The 23,570-nt window shown below is 45.3% G+C and overlaps 1 long non-coding RNA gene across 1 annotated transcript; it reads right to left on the bottom strand.

Annotated features, from left to right (window-relative positions):
* Positions 1–8,039: 8,039 nt before the first annotated feature.
* LOC119626779 (uncharacterized) lies at positions 8,040–9,175 on the bottom strand. The gene is made up of 2 exons (XR_005242927.2): positions 8,883–9,175; positions 8,040–8,193 (listed from the first exon to the last, which is right to left on the bottom strand). It is a non-coding gene; the product is annotated as an uncharacterized lncRNA (long non-coding RNA).
* Positions 9,176–23,570: the final 14,395 nt, after the last annotated feature.

Genomic DNA, 23,570 nt, shown 5'->3' with positions numbered 1-23,570 from the left:
CACTGTGTGTTTTCCTCTTCTCATCCTGAGCTGACTGGATTTCCTTTCCATATTTTTTCTCTCACAGTCACAAGATAGCTGCTGTTCTGCCAATAGTCACAACTGCATTCCAGGCAGAAAGAAATGGAGAGTATACAGCGGAAAAAGAAAGTGCTTTCCTATAGAAGGGTATTGGCCTTCTTTTTCGGGGAGGGAGAGCCACTCTAGGGATTTCTACCTGCATCTTACTAGATAGAACTGTCGTATTCTCCCCCATCGCCACCAGCCCCTGGCTGCAAGACTCTGAGAAATGGAGGACTTTGGATTTTCAGCTTCTAGAGCAAAGAAAGGCAAAGGGGGGAAAGGATGGGAGTGATTTTAGGGATACAATCTACAGAAGTGACCACACGTGACAATGCCACAGAGGAATAGTCCTGCCTAGATTTGATTTTTGAATCACTAAAACATTGCTTAACCTTTTACCACAAAGAACTTTCTGGGTGGAAATGGTTTCTGTCCTAGAAAATGGGCTAACAGTGTTGTCTTCGGGAGCCCAGCATGGAATCCTGACATGGGAGAAAATATTTCCTCTTGCAATTGTATTCCGCAGCGAAAGATTAGGCTTCAAATACAAATTCCCTTGAAACGGACAGTACAGGAAGTTAAATTTAGACATAATAGAGTAACTTATAGAGCAGAAAATGTCCTGAGACAGGTATTTAGCGAGCAGAGCTGCACTGAGAACAGGTGCGGAGGCAGGTACGGCCTTAACAGCAAAATCTGCTGCTCTACAATGTTGCCCAACCAGGGCATTTTTGTCAACTCGGCGCTAATGTAGATTTATTTTAGGAAACTAAAGATGGTCATTTATCACAGAAAGTAGTTTAAAAACAAAAGAAGCCCTTTGTTCAAACCAAGTCTTCCAGGTCACCCTGGTGTATCTAACAGCTAAGGGCCTGGCTGTCGCGGCTGCCGTAGGGAGAGGGCTGGAGCCTTTTCTGCTCCCTCTCCCCTGCCTTCCACATCAACTCTGGGTTCTGGATGTTTCTGTCTTTTGGGGTTGGCATCAGTAGTGAGCACAGCTTATGTGCAGGTACAAAGTGTTTTAAAAGATTTTTTTTTTCCAACTGTTTTTCACAGGAACTCTTTCTTTATTTTTTTTGTAAGAGAGCCTTGCCCTGTCGCCCAGGCTGGAGTGCAGTGGTGCAATCTCGGCTCACTGCAACCTCCGCCTTCTGGGATCAAGTGATTCTCCTGTCTCAGCCTCCTGAGTAGCTGGGATTGCAGGCACATGCCACCACGCCTGGCTAATTTTTGTATTTTTAATAGAGACAGGGTTTGGCCAGGCTGGTTTGGAACTCCTGACCTCAAGTGATCCGCCCACCTTAGCCTCCCAAAGTGCTGGGATTACAAGCCTGAGCCACTGTGCCCAGCCCACAAGAACTATTTTTATTGTCAGTGAGTGGAAGAAGTGATGAGTGATTTACCTGTGTTTCCCTGGGGTCACAGGGTCCAGGGTGATGTGCTGCAGGACTTAGAACTCACAGGCTGCAAACTTGTTGCCTTCCCTCTGAAACAGGCCCCAAATTTGGTGCACATGTGCATCAGTGAGCACTTCTTTAAAATGCAGATTTGGGGCCTAACTCTGGTTATTTGGCTTCAAAATTCTTGGATGGGGCCTGGAAATCTATATCTTCCACAAGGAGCCCGGGTGGCCTTTACTGACGTGGGACAGAAACCACACTTTTGAGAAACCTTGTTCTCTAGCCTGGTGTCTTAGTCCATCTGTGCTGCTATAACAAAATATCTGAGACTGGGTAATTTACAAATAATAGAAATTTACTTCTCCCAGTTCTGGAAGCTGGGAAGCTCAAGATCATGGCACCAGCAGATTCGATGCCTGGTGAGGGCTGCTCTCGGCTTCCAGGGTGGCACTTTGTTGCTGTGTCCTCACATACTGGAAGAAGGAGAGGCCAAAGGGTATGGGAAGGGTGAATTCTCTCCCCTAAGCTAGTGTGCCTCTTTCACCATGTGAAGACATAGCAAGAATGTGTGAGTAGCCCTCATCGGACACCAGATCCACTGGCACCTTGATCTTGGACTTCTAGCCTCCAGAACTGGGGGAGATAAATGTCTGTTGTTTAGAAGCCACCCAGTCTACGGCGCTCTGTTATATGGTGTGGGTGGACTAAGAGGCTTACATGGCAAAGTGGCTTGCACTAGTCAGGCACAGCTAGAAAAGCAGAGCTGGGATTCAGACTCATGCCTTGTTCCAAAACCAGAACTGTGACCCCTTGTTTAGATGGCTTGTGGACTACTCATTGTACTGAGAGTACCACTTTACTTCCAGATTCTGCCCTATATTTTCACTAAGTGAGTACAATCTCAAGGATAACTTCTAGAATTCAGCATTGCTTCCTTGTATTTCCAGTTGCCCCAGACTAAATTTATGGGTCCCAATGAAGTCCAGATGAAGAGGAGTGTCAGTGGAAGAATAACAAGGTTCATAAATTCGGAAAGGAGAGCTTCGTTTCTTATAAAGGGTCGCAGCCTGCCAGGTGGCCATTCTGACAGGCAGAAAGCATAGCCTCCGGCCAGAATCCAGAAACAGACACTTCAAGGGTGGGAAGAACAAGGAATTTATGCTGAGCATCGTGGCCAAATACACATATTCAATAAGCTACAGGAAGATCATAAATATTTACGAGAGAGGGAACCTGCGCATGCGCAACCGAGCATGATGACGTTCCACATTCAAAAAATGGCAGCATCAACATGATGGGTGGAGTATTCGCTCTCTGACATCAAAAGACGAAGAGGGGACACAAAATCCCTCTCTGTGCATCCTCTGTAGACCAGCCGGAACCACTCTGTGGTTGGCGGTCTCTTCTCTGGAAGGAACACTGATGGGCTGTTTCGTCCAAACTTCAAAAGAGGTGCAGCGGTGGGCGGTTCGTTGATATCTGGGTGGTCTTTCAGAAGGGCTGGTTTCTGTTTAACCTTAGGGAAGAAAGCCTAAGGGCGGTTAGCAGGGGCGTGTCCGACCTCCCAACTGTCATGGTGGGGAACTCAGTTTTCATTTCCCTGGGATACCCCTGGCCAAGAGGGGATTGGTTCAGTTGGTTGACAGGCACAGGATTTCATTTTCATTTTTCACAGTGTTAGTGTAGAAAAAACACACAAGCTCAAAGTGCTTTCTCCTATTTTCTTACTCAACAGCACAACAATCAACGCAGATGAAGACTTCTGTGAACAAATGCGGGAGATTTCTCCCCAGCTGCAAACAAGCAAGCAGTTCTTCAGGGGACAGACACCAGCTGGGTGTTCTCTAATTCAACTACGATACTGTCCACCTGGAGATAGTGTCGGATCTCACAGGGCTCAGTCCCCAAGGCTGCCCTCCTTATCCCCAATCACTAGTCGCAATTCTGGGCGTCCAGAACTTCTGACCTGTTAGCTTCAAGTCGGGGTTCCCACAATCCCTTCTCTGGGTTTGATTAATTTGCTAGAGTGGCCCACAGAACTCAGAGAAATGCCTTTACCAGTTTACTCAAAGGACGTTACAAAGGATACAGAAGAAGAGATGTGTAGGGCAAGGTATGGGGGAAGGGGTTTGCTACCCTCCAGGAACCTCCACCTGATGAGCTACCTGGAAGCTCTCCAGATTCTGTTCCTTTGGACCGTTTATGGACACTTCATTATGTAGGCATGATTGACAAAACCATTGGCCATTGGTAATCAGCTTAACCTCCAGCTCCCTCCACTCCTTGGACATTGAGGGTTGGAGCTGAAAGTGCTGATCCTGCCTTGGTCTTTCTGGAGAACAGTCTCATCCTTAAACTGTCTGGGAGCCCAGCCATCAGTCAATTATTAGCATATGAAAAGACATCATAAAAGTCAATTATAAAAAGACATTTGGAGATTCCAAGGATTTTAGGAGTTGTATGCCAGGAAACAGGGGATGAAGAACAAATATGTATTTCACAATATCTCCCCTTGAGATGAGATTGAGAAATAAAATAAATTAGAAAACAGATTTTATACCAGTATAATCAAAATAAATCTTTGCCAAATTCAGACACAACTCAAATGTCCACTGACCTTAAAAACAATGGCAAGAAAACCAACAACAACTGTAAGATCTTCCACTTTCATGGCCAGGATGGGTGGACCACAGTGGAAGCCGGGGTGTGGATGCCATGAGCCCATCGGAGAGCAGGATTTAGGAAGGAAGCAGCTTCTGGAATGTACTGCAGGTCTCAGTAGGCCGTGAGTCTCGTGAGACCAATCTACCTTCACTGGGCTTGTTGGCAGCTTGGCCTCGTGCCCCTGGACACATGTGAGGTGAAGATGGCAAAGAGATTCGCATGCTAAGAAGCCACCCTGGCCAGGCCGGCCTGTGCTGGAGTTTCGTGTCTGTCATGTCGGGGTGTGGCACCTTTGTTTGCAAGCTAGCCTTTATATACCCCTTTATTTCATTATTTGCTTTTGTTTTTTCCTTTAGTTGCCTAGTAAACATTTCTACTGGAAAACCTCGCCTCAGAAGAACTAAGAGGAAAAGCAGTGTCCACACCCAGGCCAGCCTCGCCAAGGAGGGCAGAGGTTCCCCTCGAGGATGGTCTTGGTCAACGTGGCCACAGCTCCTGCTCCAGCTAGTGCTCAGAGGAGTCTGCTGGGGCCCCAGGGAACACGGGGGGTAGTGGTGCACCCTCAGTGATGGCTGCTCTGTAGACAGAGCCCCAGGACTTCTCTCCTTCCTTCTTCAGCTCTCTGCCCTGTTGCTCTGCACAGTCACAGCACTTGTCACTTACATGTCTGTTTACCGGACTCCTTGCCAGCCTGTCATTGTTATTTTGGTATCCCCAGCGCCTGTGTGGTGTGTAATATGTAATGAAGGTTCTCGCATGAAACCAAATGGTGGGCATTGAAGTAGGGGAGAGGCTGCATGAACAAAAGGACCATTACCCTCTCTCTTCTACCAACTGGGAGGCCAACAACTTGAGGAGATGGGCTGCCCAGTGATGGGAGGACAACATGGTGCAGCCCCCCTGGAGAGCTTCTGTAGGCCTCAGGCTGCTGTGAGGGAGCTTAGGGTGATTAGCTGTTAAACTGTTGCTCTTTTGAAAAAGTCGAGAGAGCACTGTGAACTCTGTGCTCAAGTGCATTTGACTCAGGAGGCCTTTAAGAGGGGGTGAGTTTGGGGAATGCTTGCTCTGGGAGAGAATTTGGGGTGCAACTCCATGCGTGTCTGTGGGTCTCTCCACAAGATGGCACTCGTCTCTTGTTCTTAGCTCCTGCTAATGAAAAGTTTGTAATTTTTAAATCTGCAGAGCAATGAGGATGACTTCCATTTCCGGTATGGGCAACTTACGTGTTTTATTTCCCTGGGAACCTGGGCCATGGTGAGGTACGTGATTAGGTACTGAAGTCTGGTGAGCCCTAGGGGGCACAACGTGGTTGCACATCCTGCAAAACCGGGCTCCCTAAGTTAGTTTAAGCACAGGCGTTTGGAGTGGTGGCTAGGGTGACCTGTTTGAGTAACTTGCCCTATTCGATGCTGGCCTCGGCTAGTGGGACTGCTGCCATTATTATTATTATTATTATTATTATTATTATTATTATTATTATTTTGAGATGGAGTCTCGCTCTGTCACCCAGGCTGGAGTGCAGTGGCACAATCTCAGCTCACTGCAAGCTCCGTCTCCCGGGTTCACGCCATTCTCCTGCCTCAGCCTCTCAAGTAGCTGGGACTACAGATGCCCGCCACCACGCCCGGCTAATTTTTGTATTTTTAGTAGAGACGGGATTTCACCGTGTTAGCCAGGATGGTCTCTATCTCCTGACCTTGTGATCTGCCCGCCTCAGCTTCCCAAAGTGCTGGGATTACAGGCGTGAGCCACCGCGCCCGGCACCATTATTTTGTATTGCTGTAACAGTCACCGGTCACACTGACTTTGTCTCTGAACACAAGCCTGGGCTTGCTTGTGATTAGCAGTGTCAATCTGCTAATGGGAGATTGATTCTTGGTCTCTGAACTTCATGAGAAAGATTCTTGGTCTCTGAACTTCATGAGAGGAGTTAAAAAAATTCAGACTGAGGTACCCAATATCAACCATGAGGAGAATCCTTTGGAAGTCTTTTTACCATCCCTTGGACACAAGGAGTGCACTTACTCATGGGATTGGCATATTATCAGAAGTAATGTACTTTATCAAGTCTCTTTCCTTCAGTACAATCCTTCCACGAGGATGCTGCCCAGGCATTTATAGGATGATGAGGCAAATTCCAATGATACTAATCTGGCCTCATTGATAGATCTCCGGAATCTTCGAGTTGACCCCAATTTTCACCAGTCTTGAGGAAATTTGCAGTGGGCTATCCTTCCCCCATCCTCATGTCGTACCACAGGGCTGAACTCTCAATGGTGCTGGACATGTTTGTCATACTTGATGTAGCAATCTCATTTCATACAAAGGCCACAGGGGACACAATTCCCAATTCAAAAACATTTAAAACAGTATGCATGTAGGCAATCTTTGCAAATGTCCCCAACTAATGACAATAATCTGTCATGTTTCTGCAGGGCCTTATAGTACGTGTGCACTTACATCTCCATTAATCCCGCCTACCGTCCCATCGAGACAACGGGAGACAGATTGTTACGTCCATTTTGGAGAGGAGGAAATGAAGACTCCAGAAGGTCATGATTTCTACAAGGTCACAAAGCAGGCAAGTCTCAGAATTGGGATAAAAACCTACGTTGCCTGAGTCTTGGCCCACTCTTTCATTCAAATCCTTGGTTGTTTCTGGGTGCCAGGCACTGTTTTAGCTGTTAGGAACACAGCAGCAAAATGATTGTCAATTTGCAAGAGAAAGATCTTTGGTCTCTGAACATTGTAAGAAGACTTAAAAACAAATTGCAGGCCGGGCGCGGTGGCTGGCCAGGATGGTGAAACCCCATCTCTACTAAAAATACAAAAATTAGCTGGGCGTGGTGGTGGGCGCCTATAATCCCAGCTACACAGGAGGCTGAGGCAGGAGAATCCCTTGAACTTGGGAGGCGGAAGTTGCAGTGAGTCAAGATCGCGCCATTGCACTCCAGCCTGGGCAACAAGAGCAAAACTCTGTCTCCAAAAAAAAAAAAAAAAAAAAAGGCCGGGCATGGTGGCTCACACCTGTAATCCCAGCACTTTGGGAGGCCGAAGTGGGTGGATCACCTGAGGTCAAGAGTTTGAGACCAGCCTGGGGAACATGGTGAAACTCCGTCTCTACTAAAAATACAAAAAATTAGCCAGGTGTGGTGGCAGGTGCCTATAATCCCAGCTACTTGGGAGGCTGAGGCAGGAGAATCGCTTGAACCTTGGGAGGCGGAGGTTGCAGGGAGCCGACATTGCGCTATTGCACTCCATTCTGGGCAATACCAGCGAAACTCTGTCTCAAAAAAAAAAAAAAAAATTGCAGCCTAGCAACAAAGTATAAACCATGAGGAGAATCCTTTTACCATTTCTTAAGCTTTCAGACCACCCCTTTTGACACAAGGGATGCACTTATTCCTGGGATTAGTCTGTTGGGTGGGGTGCAGTTTTAAAAAGGGGGCTCAGGTGACATTCAAACAGAGGCCTGAAAGTGGAAGAGGTGGGTCTGCAGAATTCTTGAGGAAGAGCTGCCAGGCAGAGGGAATAGCTGTCACAAAGACCTGCCATGGAAGGGCCTAGTATGTCCCAGGAAAGCACTGAGCCATCTGCTGAGGGACCTGGAGGCCACAGTCTGACCTCGGCTCCTCTTCTGACCAAGACGAAGCCGTTAGAGGGCTTCAAGCTGACATGTGCTATGATATTTCTGACATCTTAACAGGGTCACTCTGGGAGATTTCCTTACGATATAAATTGTCAATATAATCCAAGAAAACAATGGCTCAGAGAAAAAGAGTACTACATGACTATTATTGTACGTCTCACAGTGAGGTGACAGGCACAAGCACTGTCTGTGGGGTGCCTGCCTTGGGCCAGGTAGTTGGCGGGGGCTTTCTTTACCCACAACATTTCATCCCGTCCTTGCAGTTGGCTGCATGATGTATTTATTGTTATGCCATTTTACAGATGAGAAAACTGAGACTCGAGTCCACAGGCTAACCAGTGACAGCCTTGGGCCTTCACTCTACTGCCCTTCGCCTCTGTTGTGAGCATGTGCACATCAGTCAAGGCTGAAGCAATCCTTTCAATGAAAGAAAATGATATTTGGTAAAGTACCTTGAAAGAAATACTCTCATAATAAGAATTGGTGAATATTTAAAATGTTGTCTAATTAACACATTGGCAGTGTTCTTCATGTCATTTATACATGCCGTTCAACCTGCAAATATTATTTTTAAAAATTAATATAGTAATATTTAATACTTTTTAAAGAGAGCCTTTGATTAACTTTGGTCCCATCAACAAACACAAATTGCATTAAACTTTTTGAACAGACTTTGTAAATGTAATCATTTGACTTCCTTAATTGTCTGATTAACAACAACAAAAAAATCTTCCCAAGTACTTAAGTAATAATTCCTGTAAATATAACAAAATCTAGACATATAATACATTTCATATACTCTTAAAATATCAACATAAAATTATACTCTACATCAACTTTTTAACTCCACATTTTAAGTTAGAATTACAAGTTTGACTGACACTCCAGTACACAAAATCCTCTTAAACATAACAAATAAGGAAAAGGCCAAATATCCACAGATTACCTCCTAACCCCAAAATATCAGAAATAGATTTGATTCATCTTCATCATTTTTACACTTAATGCTGTCTCTTTTCGGGATTACAAGTCCTTTTCCCACTAAAAAAAAGATTCAGAATAAATTTGGAGTTGAATTTCTGAGTGAATTTTTGGGGCCTCCTTACCAGCTAGCTGAGGTTGCATCATGAGCAGGGATGTTAGCTTGGACACAGGAGTTAGAAGTAGAGAGGTCAGGATGATTTTTGTTGATTTTGTACTTGCTAAGTCACTGTCTTGCGAACAGATCAGCTCCTAGTCCTGGCCCCTACATTCAGTCATATGTTACCTGCTTCTGTCCACTTAGAGATGCCTGCAACCTTGCCGGGTCTCTGGAGCACACGGCTGGATTTAACATCATTCCTGGTCTAATTCTATTCTGAATTCTTTTCATATTCTGCACATTTGCTGCAGCTGTAACTTCCAGCCACTGCTCGAAGATGAAGATGAGGCTCAAAGCTGGACAGCGGAGGGACACCAGCCAAGGTCAGAACTGCAGAGATGGCAGGTGTGTGTGTGCTGGGTGAGGCCAGCTTGTTGAATGTTGCCATGGCCCGTCCTCCTCATTCGCCTCTGGGAACCACAGGAGGAAACTGCACACACAGAACCCGCGTCCATCTGAACAGCTGCATCTTCAGAAAGATCTGGCTAAGGCAGTGACATCATGAAACTGGAATTTCTTTCACTCTGGAGGAAGTGAAAGGAGCTGCAAACAGATCTTTAGGGACTGGTTATTATTCCCTATTGTAATGGACTTTTCTTTCATCTTAAAGTACATTAAAAATATTGACACGGCAATATAAATACCACCTTCCCCCCCGCCTCCCCCCCCCCCTTTTTTTAAAGCAAGAAGTCTCTTGAATTTGTATTTGTTTTGCTGTTTAAAACCAAATCTCTAAGGAAAGCCAATGCAAATACAAGCTCTTCAGTGGTTATGGCCACTCAGTGGACTCCCTGGTTCCCAGCAAGCTCTAGCTGCCCAGCTGAACTTCTCTTTGTGGGTTTTCGGAGGGCTGGGGAATGGAAATGCGTTAGTGTTTCTCCAGTTTGCTCATTCTTTGCCGTATGGCACTCTTACCTGCAGGCTTTTCACACACAGATGGGCTGCTGAATGTTCTATCACTGCAGGCTTGCCTCCAGACCCAGGTATATTTCAAGAGCCGAAGCCATTGGCACAATCACCCCTTATTCTGTTTGTGGAAGAAAGTTGCCAACCACACAGTTTTGGCCGGGCGTGGTGGCTCACAGCTGTAATCCCAGCACTTTGGAAGGCTGAGGTGGGCAGATCATGAGGTCAGGAGTTTGAGATCAGCCTGGCCAACGTGGTGATACTCCGTCTCTGCTAAAGATATAAAAAATTAGCCAGGCATGGTAGCGCATGTGTGTAATCCCAGCTACTTGGGAAGCTGAGGCAGGAGAATCACTTGAACCCAGGAGGCGGAGATTGCAGTGAGCCGAGATCATGCCATTGCACTCCAGCCTGGGCAACAGAGTGAGGGGCTCTGTCTCCAAAAAAAAAAAAAAAAAATTATAGTTTCTACACATGTGGGTTTGGAATTTGAACAAATTATTTTATTCTGGGAATGCTTTATAATCGCCTAAAATGACGACTTCTTTCCTAGTTGTAATTTCTCTTTGCCACGTTACCAGGATGCACAGAAGGCACAGGGAGGAAAGCTCTGGGTTTGCCTCTTGCGAAACTCAAAAGCCACATTAAGGATGAGGCAGTCATCTGAGCCAGCATCTTGTCTGGAAATAATTATGCCTTGCTAACAAAGCTGTGGAAATCTGCAATGCACAAAAATACAACATCCATGCAAACCCAAATAAAGGGAAGCAAATTCCCTTTGGACACAGCTGTGCCTAAGACTCCCGGAGTGAAAGGAGCAAAATTGTACCTGTGACCTACTGTTTCTATTAGAAACCCTAGAATCAATGTCATGTTCATCACCCCATTAAAAAACAACAGATTTATGAGGAGAGAAGCTTCCAAAAAGACTGCAGAATTATCTTTTTTTGGTGCAGTTTGGGACTTTAATTCTCAAAGTATTAAAACCTGTCCAGGTTCTTCTGGTATGTTCCTTCTGTCTATACACGGAGCATGTGATTTTTTTAAAATGTTGACTTTGCGGATCCCATTAGTTAGGTGGGAAATTGAGACACCAGAGAGGCATGAGGTTCCTCATTTAGTCTGGACTCAGTTCCTTTCCTAAATTAAAGGAAATGTACCACACGCTGACTTGGTGAGTTTGCTTTCAGTGCACGCTATGTGTGAGGTTGTAGAGAGTATGAGATCAAGCAGTGTTGGGAACAGGCCCCCCAAAATCTGGCCATAAACTGGCCCCAAAACTGGCCAGAAACAAAGTCTCTGCAGCACTGTGACATGCTCGTGATGACCATGATGCCCACGCTGGAAGGCTGTGGGTTTGTGGGTTTACCGTAATGAGGGCAAGGGACACCTGGCCCACCCAAGGCAGAAAATCGCTTAAAGTCGTTCTTAAACCACAAACAGTAGCATGAGCGATCTGTGCCTTAAGGACATGCTCCTGCTGCAGATAACTAGCCAAACCCATCCCTTTATTTTGGCCCATTCCTTTGTTTCCCATAAGGAATACTTTTAGTTAATCTATAATCTATAGAAACAATGCTAATCGCTGGCTTGCTGTCAATAAATATGTGGGTAAATCTCTGTTCAAGGCTCTCAGCTCTGAAGGCTGTGAGATCCCTGATTTCCCACTTCACATGCTATATTTCTGTGTGTGTGTCTTTAATTCCTTTAGCTGCGTTAGGGTCTCCATGACTCAGCTGATCTCGGCAAAGCAGCATGACCTGTTTCCAACATCTGACTTTTCCTCTCTATTCTGCCCAGCACAGGGGCCAGCCAGAGCTCACAGTCCCAGCCTAGTAGGGATTGGCTACACAAGTCTTTTGAAGAACAAGCCCAGATGCATATTTATTTTGAGTTGCTCAAGAAACTCTAGGTTGATAAAATCACAAGCGTGAGAAGTGAGGCAGAAGAATCTGTAGTTTTATTTGAGAATTCTCCTGCCACCATGTGTGTTGGAGAAAACAAGTGCACAAAAAACTGGGGCTAGGGGGTCACCAGGGGCTGAGGGAAGGAGAATGGGGAGTTGGTGTTTAATCGGTACAGAGTTTCCATTTGGGATGATGAAAAAGTCCTGGAGATAAATGGTGGTGATGGCTGCACAACACTTTGAATGTACTCAATGGCACTGAACCGTATACTTCCAAATGGTTAAGGTGGTAAATTTTATGTCCTGTGTATTTTAACATGATTTTTTCAAACTTTAAAAAGTAAGGTAGCAGGAATAAGTAATTCAATTAGGCAAACTCTAAGATGGCCCCACAAGTCCTTCTCCTGGAGCATGTTCTCTAGAATCTCCCCTTGAGTGTGGACAGGACTTGATGGTATTTCACTCCTGTGATTAGGTTACTTATAATGGAAAGATAAAGGGATTTTGCAGTATAATTAAGGTCCCTAATCAGTTAACTTGGAGTTAAGCAAAAGGGAGATTTCCCAAGGTGAGCCTGCCCTAACTAGACCCTTTACCTAGGGGCTTCCTGAGGAGAGAGTTGAAGCAGCAGAAACCACCTCCCTTGGCCCCAAAGATTTGCATGTTATGGAGAGGGCCACTGGGCAGGGAATTGCAGGTTGCCCTAGGAGCTCAGATCCTGCAACCTCCAACCACAAGGACCTGAATTCTACCAACAGCCAGGGAGCTTGGAAGGGGAGTCTGTGCGTCAGAGAGAATTGCAACCCTGGGCAACATGAGAATTTGAGCCTGGTGAGACCCTGCAGGAGACCCCACTGATATGTGCTTGGATCCCTGGCCCATGGGAACTGTGAGTTAGGAAGTTCGGATTGCTGGAAGTGGCTAAGTTTGTGGTCATTTGTTAGACAGCAGTAGAAGATGACTGTAGCCCTGGTAGTCACTGGGGTGTTGATGCTCAGCATCTGCTGCGATGTAGGCAGATATTGTCCATGTATCCAGTGCACCTGGCAGCTGCTCTGCACAGGGGAAAGAGGCCAAAGGTATCCATCCATGGAGGGAAAACCCTGTGTGGGGGACAAGGTGCAGGTGACCTTGTTTTATTTGACTAAATTAATATCAAACTGAGGGGATCCAGTGGAAGAGCCCCAGGGAAATCAGAGCTGTGTCCTACAAAACACATTCTCCTCTCACAGGAGACAAAGGCATGGGTTAAACAGCGCGCTTTAATGCAGCACACCAACTTCCAAGTGTGGGTGCAAAGGGAGGGACCGCTTCTCTTCACACAGTCAGGCATGCAATTCTCATTGTTTGTGTCCAAAGAGATGCGTGCCAGGGAGGAGGGAGCTAGCTGAGTTATGTGTGCCTGGAGCTGTGAAACAATGAACTGTATGCGGGAAGGCAGTGCCAAGCGGATGTGGTCAGTAACTGCGACCACAGGCAGTCACATGGCTTCTCAGTTTCTGCACCTACAAAATGCCAGGACCAAACCGGAGTGCCGGTTGTGGGGATGAGATACACCCAGGGAGCCACAGTCCTCTGATCAGAGGCGGCACCAGCACTTCCATCCCGGGGATCTCCCCCAGAACCCAACTTTTCAAGCGTCAAACATCTCTGAGGTGCCCACAGTTGTTTATTACTAATCATGCAGGAACCAACCCAGAGGCTAGGAGAGGGAGGATGGACTTCGTGTCCCTGTGAAGCCACATCCTTCACGTCACCTAACAGGCCCTGCCCGGAGTAGAAATAAGTGAGTGGGTAAGCATTGTCGATGTGCCTAGCCACCCTAGTTTCCGGAGCTGGCTGTGGGGTGAATGAGTCCGTGGCTTACAAGGGCAAGCATGCACTGTGCTCTCCTTCACCCTTGTCCTCTCACAATCGATGCTTGGCATTGTAGCTGGAGTGATGGCTTAAAATACAAAGCACATCATGTCACACCCTTCCTTGAAATCCTCCAGTGCCTTCTCACCTCACTAGGCATCACCAGCAGACTCTCGGCCTGCTTAGCACACAATGGCCACCCTGACCCTGCCCTGATTCCTAACGTTTTGTGCTTGCTGCTCCTCTGCCTGGAATCCTCTCCACTGTGTGTCCCCACCCAGGCTCAGCTCCTCAGCGAGGCCCTCCCTAACCAACCCCTCTAGACAGGCTCCTCCCACTTCCCCAGGACTCTTCACCTTCTTTGTCATGTAAGGCTGAGGAATGGAGGAGACTGGAAAGAACCTTGAGGTATCGAACTGAAATTAGACATAGAGGTATAAATTCATGAGCTGCATATCTGTATCTTACATATACCCAGAGTTAGAGAATTGTTATAGATGTGCATGTATGCATATTTACGTATGTATATATATGTGTGTGCACATATATACATGCACATACCTGTTATCTCTGTCAGTTGGAAGGGCCTAGAAGCAATGACAACGTGGCAGGCACAAGCGCAGCCAGCACGCAGGCCTTGGTTGGAGAAATGGCCGATTCCAGCACAGGGGTGGGGAAAGTCCAAGAGAATTCGGGAACATATTTTTGTGCCAGATAGCAAAGAAGCACCCAAGAATAATAAGAATAATGGGGATATATCAAAAAGAGGCAGGTATTTCATTCCTGTAATTAGGTTAGTTATAAGGGAAAGATAAAGGGATTTTGCAGGTATAATTAAGATCCCTAATCAGTTTACTTGGAGTCAATCAAAAGGGAGAATTCCCAGGATGAGCCTGACCTAACTAGGCCCTTTAACTGGGGGCTCAAGGGGGCTCTCACAGGCCGATTTTAGAATGATTTAAGCATCAAAATAAATAATTGGATTACAATACATTGTATGAGATAGGAATCCATGAATCCATACTCATTAAAAAAAAGTAATTCAATAAATAAGCAAATGAGGAGAAGGAAAAGCTCTTCCTTGTAGTAGAATGCCAACTAGTAAATGCAGAGGGAATGATAGAAATAGATAATCACTCTTAGGCAACAGTAACAGTAGTTGTTGATCCACGTAGGTGTCCCTGGTGTGTGGAGGTTTGATGAGAAACAGGATGTTGGCAAAACATTGGACTACCTTCCTACAAACCACTATCAAATGCAAGGGGGAGGCGGCAGACACAGCTTGACTGCGTAATTAAGGTGAGACCATCTCAGGTAGGACAGGTGGCACCATGCGCCTCATGGTTTGATGCACGAAGAAGGACACAGCATCTCCTCGGTGGTATTACAGCCTTGAGTGCCGGGGGGTCTCAGCCCATGGGATGAAGGACCTGTGCTCCTGTGCCAAGGGCGCAGAGGCAGAAAAAGACTGGGGGCTGTTCCGTATGGGAACAGACTGAGGTGACCAGAAGCTCAGTGCAAGGCGTGCTGTCTCACAGCCTGCACAGGAAAGGCTAGTGGGCCCTTGGTGGAATTTGAACCAGGTCTGTGGATTGGATGGCTGTGCTGTATCTGTGTTCATTTCCTGACTTGGACAGTCTTGTGTTGGGGTGACAAAGAGTGTCCTTGTTTTTAGGAGGTACACGGTGGGATATTTAGGGATGAGGGCACTGCTATGGTCTAAAGGTTGTGTCTCCCAAAAAGTCATCTGTTGAAACTTAATCACCAAGGTGATGGTATTAGGGGGTGGGGCCTTTGGGAGGTGAGTGGCACCCTCATGCATGGGATTAGTGCCCTTACACGAGTGGCCTGAAGGAGCTTCCCTGTCCTCCACGTGAGGACGCAGGGAGAAGGTGCGGTCTATGAAGAAGAGGGCAGGCCCTCACCAGACACTGAACCTGCTGACACCTTAATCTTGGACTTCCAGCCTCCATAACTGTGAGAAACACATTTCTGTTGTTTATAAGCCACCCAGGCACAATGTCAGGATATATATAGCCAATATATGTCAGCATATATATATACAACCCCTTGTATGAGATAGGTGACATATCCTGACTATATATATATATACACACACACACATATACATATACTGACATACATATATATTTGATATATATGTATATATAGAGAGAAGGTGATGAAGTAATGTAGTGTTATTAACAATTATGAACAATTAACTACACAGTTGATAACAATATTAACAATTGGGAAGTCTAGGTGAAGGGGAAAAGGGAGCTTTTTGTACTGTTCTTACAACTTTTCTATACACTGGTAATCTCTTCTTAATCTACCTTCCAGGGTTTTTGAAAGGACCAGATGAAATAATGTTAAATCTCTATTAAAAGATTTTTAATGCAAACATATGTAATTACCTTGATCATGTCTCATTTACTTATTAGCCATCTTCCTGCACAAGACCATAATTTCCATGAGAGCAGGGCCTTGCTCTTTACATCCTGCTAGATCCCCCTGCTTGGAATGGTGCCTGGCATAACAAATACCAAAATATATTTCAGTAAAAATACTCAAATATCTGTCGAGTAATAAATGAATCACAGAAATTGGGTTAATCTTATACTTATCATTATTATAATATCATGATGTATATGTTAGTAAAGAGAACTGTAATCACCTTTAGTCTGCCTCTTAGAAATCTTGAAACCTATTTGGAAATCTACTAGCTTATTGATTTGTTATTAGAGTAATTACTGATATGTAACAAAAATATACTTCTACATAATTAAGTATATTCATTTGCATGATAGAATTTGATCACTTTCTTACTGTAGTGGTTGAAGAGAACTGTCATTTAAACAGTGCAGATAAAGCCCTGAGAAATAAGTGTGCATTTCCTATTACAGAAACATTCTCCAAGAGACATTTAAAAGGACCCAGGATGAAGGCCCAGCATGGCCCCGCGTGGAGCCAGGACTTGGGTTTTTACAGTTGCATGAACTGCCACTGGCTGTCTTAGAATAAAGTGCTCTACAAAAAATGTTTTCTAGCAGATAGCCCCTTCTCATCGTATAAAAGCTTGGGTAAATTTTCAGGGTGGATGCAAAGTCAAGCAGGATCATCAGCAAAGAGAGGGATGATAAATGAAGAAACATTTGTTCTGATCAGAGCCAACGCCGTGTGAATGATATTCCGCAGTTTGTCACTCCAGCTGCCGGAACAGAACATTCCAGGGAGATGGGATTTGCCCCATTGCTTTACTGGAAACAGTGGGCGGGGGTGCAAATCTGGTTCTTAGGAAAAGACGACTTCAGCCCTGAAGAGCCAAGATGTAGTCCCAGCACCTCAGAGAATGTGTCTGGCATGAAGTGTAAGCAGCAGATGTAGCTCTGTTATTCCTAATAACACAGACTACGGAAATCATTCTTTCCTTTTTTCTATTCGTCTTTAAGCTGCTTCACGTAACTTCACCATCCCATAAGTCAAAATCCGCCGCTGCGATTCCCTATTTCTTTTTTTCTGTAACTGGGGAAAATCCCTTACCACACTACTTTCCCTTCCTACCTTTCATCCCTGTAATTTCAGAATATGAACTTAAAATAATCTTAGGGAGAAACTGAGAAAGACTAGCAGTATAAAGGATATAAAATGTGGAAGGCACATTCAAATACCAAGATTTCAAAGCTAAATAGAACTATGGATTCAGCAGTCTGAAATTCCTGATGCATGGAATTTCTAACACGATACCGAGTAAAATATCTTTATCTGTGTATCTGACTCTATTCGGCCTTTTTTCTCTCACTTACATTTTGAATTTCATCCTTTTGAGTTTTATATCTCACCCTAGGTGCCTTAAATTCTGTGTGTATGTGTACCACCCACATCACTGCCCAATTTGGGAGCAGTCCTAGTTACATTTTATTTACTACAGAATCATAAATAGATGTACTGTAATATCAAAGGCACTTTCATAAGCCATCTGTTGACAATATTCTAGATCTTCTCACAAGTCATATCTTATTAAAAGCCTGATTCATACAGACCAGATGTCCAACAGTCAGGAAATGGCTTAGTAAATGATGGTACATCAAGATCATGGAATATTATGTCATCATTAAAGTTATAATTACGAAGTCTATTTTGAAACACAAGACATTTTACAATTTTATGAAAAAATACACAGGAAGTAGGTATTCTCTGCTGATAACTATGCTAAATATTGATGTACTGGAATAAGTTAAAGGTAATATGCAAAAATGGTGAGGATGTATATTGTTTGAAAAATTATTTAATCTTGGCCAGGCACAGTGTCTCACACCTGTAATCCCAGCACTTTGGGAGGCTGAGGCAGACAAATCACAAGGTCAGGAGATTAAGACTGTCCTGGCTAACACGGTGAAACCTCATCTCTACCAAAAACACAAAAAATTAGCTGGGCGTGGTGATTTTTTGTAGTCCCAGCTACTCGGGAGGGTGAGGCAGAAGAATTGCTTGAACCCGGGAGGCGGAGGTTGCAGTGAGCTGAGATCACACCACTGCACTCTAGCCTGGGCAACAGAGTGAGACTTTGTCTCAAAATACACACACACACACACACACATATATATATAAATCTTGATGATGATACATTATCCTTAAACAAACAAACAAACAGAAACATAATTTGCAAAATTTCTGAAGGAAAGTGTGACCTATAGGGTGATCTGGAACTTTATTGCTTATGCACTAAATGCATTTGGTCACAACCCTGCCTGAGAACCCTACATAGTTTTCTTCCTCCCTGTTTGTGTTATTTCGACTCTGTAAAGAGAGCTAAGTATGTCTGATTTGCCCAGAACTGTAAGTGGAATGTCAGTGAATGAAGTACTCAGAGAAACAGTGGGCAAAATTCGTTTCTTCATTCAGAGAATATGTACTGGGACATTCACTCTGAACCAAAATCTGGGGGATACCAAGGCAGACACAGTCCCTTCTAGGCAGAAGCACACATCTAATCCCAGGTAGACTTGTCAAGCTTACATTGCACCTCTGCAGTTTTTCCATAAAGAAGACATTTAGATTTCAAGAGCTGGATGGACATTTGCTGTGCTTTGCCACCTGGTACGGTGACTCCAATTTTCTCCTACTATATATAAGAGGCCTTGGTGGGAGGGTGAATTCAGAGGCCTCTCTCCCAAGATAGAAGCAGAGGGGGTCAGGCCATCCTCCTTTCTGGAGGGATATATCCACAGGTGTGGGCATGAGCCCCGAGCCTGGCCCTTCATTTTGCCCGTCTGGACTCTGACTTTTGGGCAAGGGCTTGGAGCAAGGGCCAAGGTTACTCTCAGAAGCTGAACCAGTCCTGGCGGATGTTATTGCTGTCATTGGGTTTCACAGCTCCCTCGTCTCTGCTGGTTCCCAAGCTTGGTCCTTCGGTCTTCTATTGATTCCATGAACCACACTTACATCCTTGAATACTCCTCATCCACCCCTCTTTCCAATCAATTCCTTTCTGCTTATCTTTGCCCGAGTCGTTTTCAGTTGTTTGTGGTCAAGAGCTTTAATCAATACAGAAAGGAATGTCATCCACTTGGTTTAACATCGCAGTTAGGAACAAGGCAGACCTAGGGGCAAATCCTGCTTCAATCATTAAGAAATCTGGACAGTTCCTGAAGCTATGAATGCCTCAGTTTCCTCATGTGAAACTGGGAAGAATGACCACTGCCTCCTTAGTGAAAGCTAATGAGAAAATGTAAGCTAAGAGTCTGGCAGTGTGCCCTGCGCATACCAGGATATTCCAAAGTACTATTTTAAAAATTCCCCTTTCTTTCCTCTCTGTCTTTTTCCTCAAATAAATACTTGAGGAAATCTCTTGGCTCGTAGAACTTTAAAAACAAACAAAGGAAATTAGAATCTATAGTTCTTTGCTCCCTAGTTCCTGGTTTTCTCTCTCGTAATAAATTCTCAGGATAATCATTGGCATCACATTTATATCTGTAGAACTGGAAAACTGGATTTTAGTAATTCTAAAATCAGCAGACCGTTTGCTAATGGAATAATCTTCATGTTTGTTGACAACAGTGAGGAATAGAATCATACATTTTTGTTGACAATATTAAAAACCAAAGCTGAAAAGCCCTTTCTGTTCACTGTTGCCCATAAAGGGAGATGCAGGGAATTTACTCCACTGTCAAATGATATATATATATTTTTAAACACAGCAACAAGGACCCTAAGCTATGTTTCCAAAATGTCAGGATCAACTGGCCCCACAGTTTAATCCAGAGCAGTGGGAGCAGCCACAGCAGCAGGCTCCAGTGAATTGCTCTAGGGATTGGCAAAGTTGACGTCCCATCTCAATCCACGCCTCACTGCAGGAGCAGCGCGTTCAACCTGGTTGGGAAATAACCATCAAGATCTGGTTTTGTGAATGGTAAGGTCAGACCCATGTATAATCAATCTGAATTCACATAATTCACTTGAGTCTGCTATTTCTCAGTTTACTCATTACATGTGGCTGAACAAAGACTGAGATCCTCTAAAATGTATTATTAATTCATCCATGGACCCGACCAGACAAAGAGGAGCTGGTTCCTAAAAATGATGATCTTATGGCTTTGGAGACAGGAGCGCAGTTCACAAAACTTAGGACGCTGTGGCTGAGGCTCACTCTGGGGCCATCCTCTCTTGTTCCGCCAGACACCTCAGTGGCTGGTGTTTGCAACATATTCTCCATCCACTAATTGAAATGTTACAAATAATTTAATTCCACAGGATGATTTTATGTGATAAGTAAACAATCCAGCTGATCTCATTTTTCACTCTTTGACCTAGACCCTAGAGAAATGTTCCCAAAGAAGGAAAAGGAATTCGGACTCAGTATTCAAACAACAAGAGTAATTACTCAACAAAAAAGTCAATTAAGCAAATTACCCATGAACTTAGTGGCTTTTAAAGCATAATCATTATTTATTATCTCGCACAGTTTCTACCGATTAGGAATGTGGGAGTGTCTCGGGAGTGTCTGGGGATGTCTCATGAAGCTGGCAGTTACCTGGAGGCTTAGCGGGGCAAAAGGGTCCGCTCTGCAGGCAACAACCTCACGATGGCAGCCAGCGGGTGCCAGTGGCTGTCTGGAGACCTCAGCTCCTCTCCACGTGCTCTTCTTCACTGCGCTGCTTATTGCCATAGCATGCTGGTTGTTTTCCCCTGAGCTTGCAAGCCAAGAGTCTAGGTCTGTGGTTCTCCGCTGGGAGCAGTTTTGCCCCCTAATATGGTTTGGATCCGTGTCCACGTCCAAATCTCATGACAAATTGCCATCCCGGTGGATTTCTCATGAATGGTTTAGCACCATCCTTTGGGGCCCTGCTCATGGTAGTGAGTTCTCATGAGATCTGGCTTAAAAGTGCGTGGTGTCTCCCGCCTTGTTGCTCCTGCTTTTACCATGTTTCATGCCTGCTCCTATTTTGCTGTCCACCGTGAGTAAAAGCTCCCTGAGGCCCCCCAGAAGCAGATGCTGCCATGCTCCCGGTTCCTGTGCCTGCAGAACTATGGGCCAATTGAACCTCTTTTCTTAGAAATTACCCAGTCCCAAGTATTTCTTTATAGTAATGTGAGAACGGACTATTACACTCCCTCATCCTGAGGACATTTGGCAAAGCCTGGAGACATTATTTTATGTTTACTGTTGAGCAAAGGGTGCCACTGACATCTGATGCCTAGGCCAGGAGGCTGCTAAACATCTTACAATGTGCAGAACAGCCCCCACAATAAATAACTATCTGGTCCAAAGCGTTAACAGCACGGCTGTTGAAAACCCTGGTTACAGGTGGAAGCTGCAGTGTCATTCATGATCTAGCCGCAGAAGTTTCCTTTGCTCACGTTCATCATATACCATCAGCCATCCCTGACCCCATGTGGGAGGGTGCAACACAAGGCCGTGACTGCTGGGAAGCAGGAGCTGTCGGGCACTCTTGGAGCTAAGTCTTTGAGTGGGAGGACTACCAGTGCCTTTTTTCCCCTTTCTGCTTATCTCTATTGTCCGAATTTTCTGGAAGAAAAATATACATTTATGAAATTATAGATATATACATATACACACACACACACACATACACACACACATCGTATATAATACAAAACAAACATCAAGAACAATGCACTAGGGCTAGGTATGGAGGCTCACACCTGTAATCCCAGCGCTTTGGGAGGCTGAGGTGAGAAGATTGCTTGAGTCCAGGAGCTGGCAATCAGCCTGGGCAACATAGCAAGACCCTATCTCTACCAAAAAAATAGTTTTAAAAATTAGCTGGGCATGGTGGTGCACGCCTGTAGTTTTCTGGACTAAGCATCTTGTGGTAGGGACCCACTCAGGTGGGAGCATTGCTTGGGCCCAGGAATTCAAGGCTGCAGTGAGCTATGATTGCACCACTGCCCTCCTACCTGGGCAACAGAGGGAGACGGGGTTTCACCATGTTGGCCAGTCTGGTCTCAAACTCCTGACCCTGTGATCCTCCCACCTTGGCCTCCCAAAGTGCGGGGATTACAGGCATGAGCCACCGTGCCTGGCCCACTAACTTCTTAAATGAGAAGTCTGTATTACTGCCTACATATCTCCACCTCTCAACCCCCTTTTTGTCCTCACTGAGGCTAATGGGCTGCTAGAGGCAGTGGTTTTCTGCTCTTATTTGCCACAATGTTTCTCAAAGGCTGGGCCCCACTCATTTTCAATAGGATCACCTGGAGTTCTTCTGGACTGAGCATCTTAGGGTGAGAACCTGGCAGAATTGTAGATTTTGGGGAGCTCCCCCTGTGATTCATGCCCACCAAAGTTTAGGCATCTTGGGGTGGGGAGCTGCACAGGAGGCTGAGGTGGGAGTATCACTTGAGCCTAGGAGTTCAAGGCTGCAGTGAGCTATGATGGCGCCACTGCACTCCAGTCTGGGCGACGGAGGGAGACTATCTATTAAAAAGAAGAAGAAGAACAATGCACTAAATTCTCAGCTATGTTGCCCAGGCTGATCTCAGACTCCCGTACTCAAGCAATCCTCCCACCTCAGCCACCAGCTGGTCCTCAAGTTCATCCTCATAGGTGAGACGCTGCTTCTTCCCACGAGCTGTATTTTGGTGCCTCTTTCAAAGGCAGAACTGGATCTGATTTGCAACAGAAATTCTCATGATGTGAAATGGTACACAATGAAGAAGAGGAGAAAACTGTCCTGAAGAAAATGACTAAAGTTTGATCTCATTTCCTTTCCCTTTTTTGCTAGTTATTTATAATTGAACTTGAGATTCATCTTGGCTTCTTTGGACTTTCCATCTGAAGGCGGGACTTGAATCTTTACTGAGTAACACAGATCAGAATGATCCATCTGACCCAGTTAATATTTAGCACAAAGAAGCAAAGAAGGAAACGACTGGGCAAAGACGGAAGGGGGTTTGGAAGATCAAAGTATTTAACTCTATCACTTCGTAGCCCACAACGTCAGATGTTATCAGTGGCGTTAGATGGTTGATACAGTCAGAAATGTGCTGTCTTGAAAGACATATCTCTCTTTAAAAAACGAAACTAACGTGTCAAGCAGACCAAGGCCCTTGTCTCCTGGTTACATATTTGCATTTATTGGGTCAGAAGGGTGTGGACTGGGGCTGGTGGGGCCCAGGGGATGCAGCTGTAGAGGAGACGTAAGAGGCAGGAACACACTGCACCCAAGGTCAGCATCAGCAGGAAACAACGGCTCTTGGGGGATACCATTCTGGGAAGGAATCCTCAGTAGGCCTGCTGCATCCTATCCAGTCCCCAGGTTTCCCAGCAGGCAGGTTCCTGTGTGCAGACTGTGGCCAGCTCTAGGTACCTGCTCCTTTTTCTCTCTGCAAATGGCCTTTTCTAGTGTGGGCTCTATAGATGGGTCCTTCTGGCAACAGGAGAGACAGATGTCCCTATCCCGTAGCTCCAATCATAAGATCGCCGCTTATGCAGGAGGAGATTGCTTTGCACTGGCTTTC

This window comes from Chlorocebus sabaeus, chromosome 17 (assembly GCF_047675955.1).
Source record: "Chlorocebus sabaeus isolate Y175 chromosome 17, mChlSab1.0.hap1, whole genome shotgun sequence".
Lineage (NCBI taxonomy): Eukaryota > Metazoa > Chordata > Mammalia > Primates > Cercopithecidae > Chlorocebus > Chlorocebus sabaeus.
The sequence above is the reverse complement of the archived record's forward strand: the minus strand, read 5'-3'. Positions and strand labels throughout refer to the sequence as shown.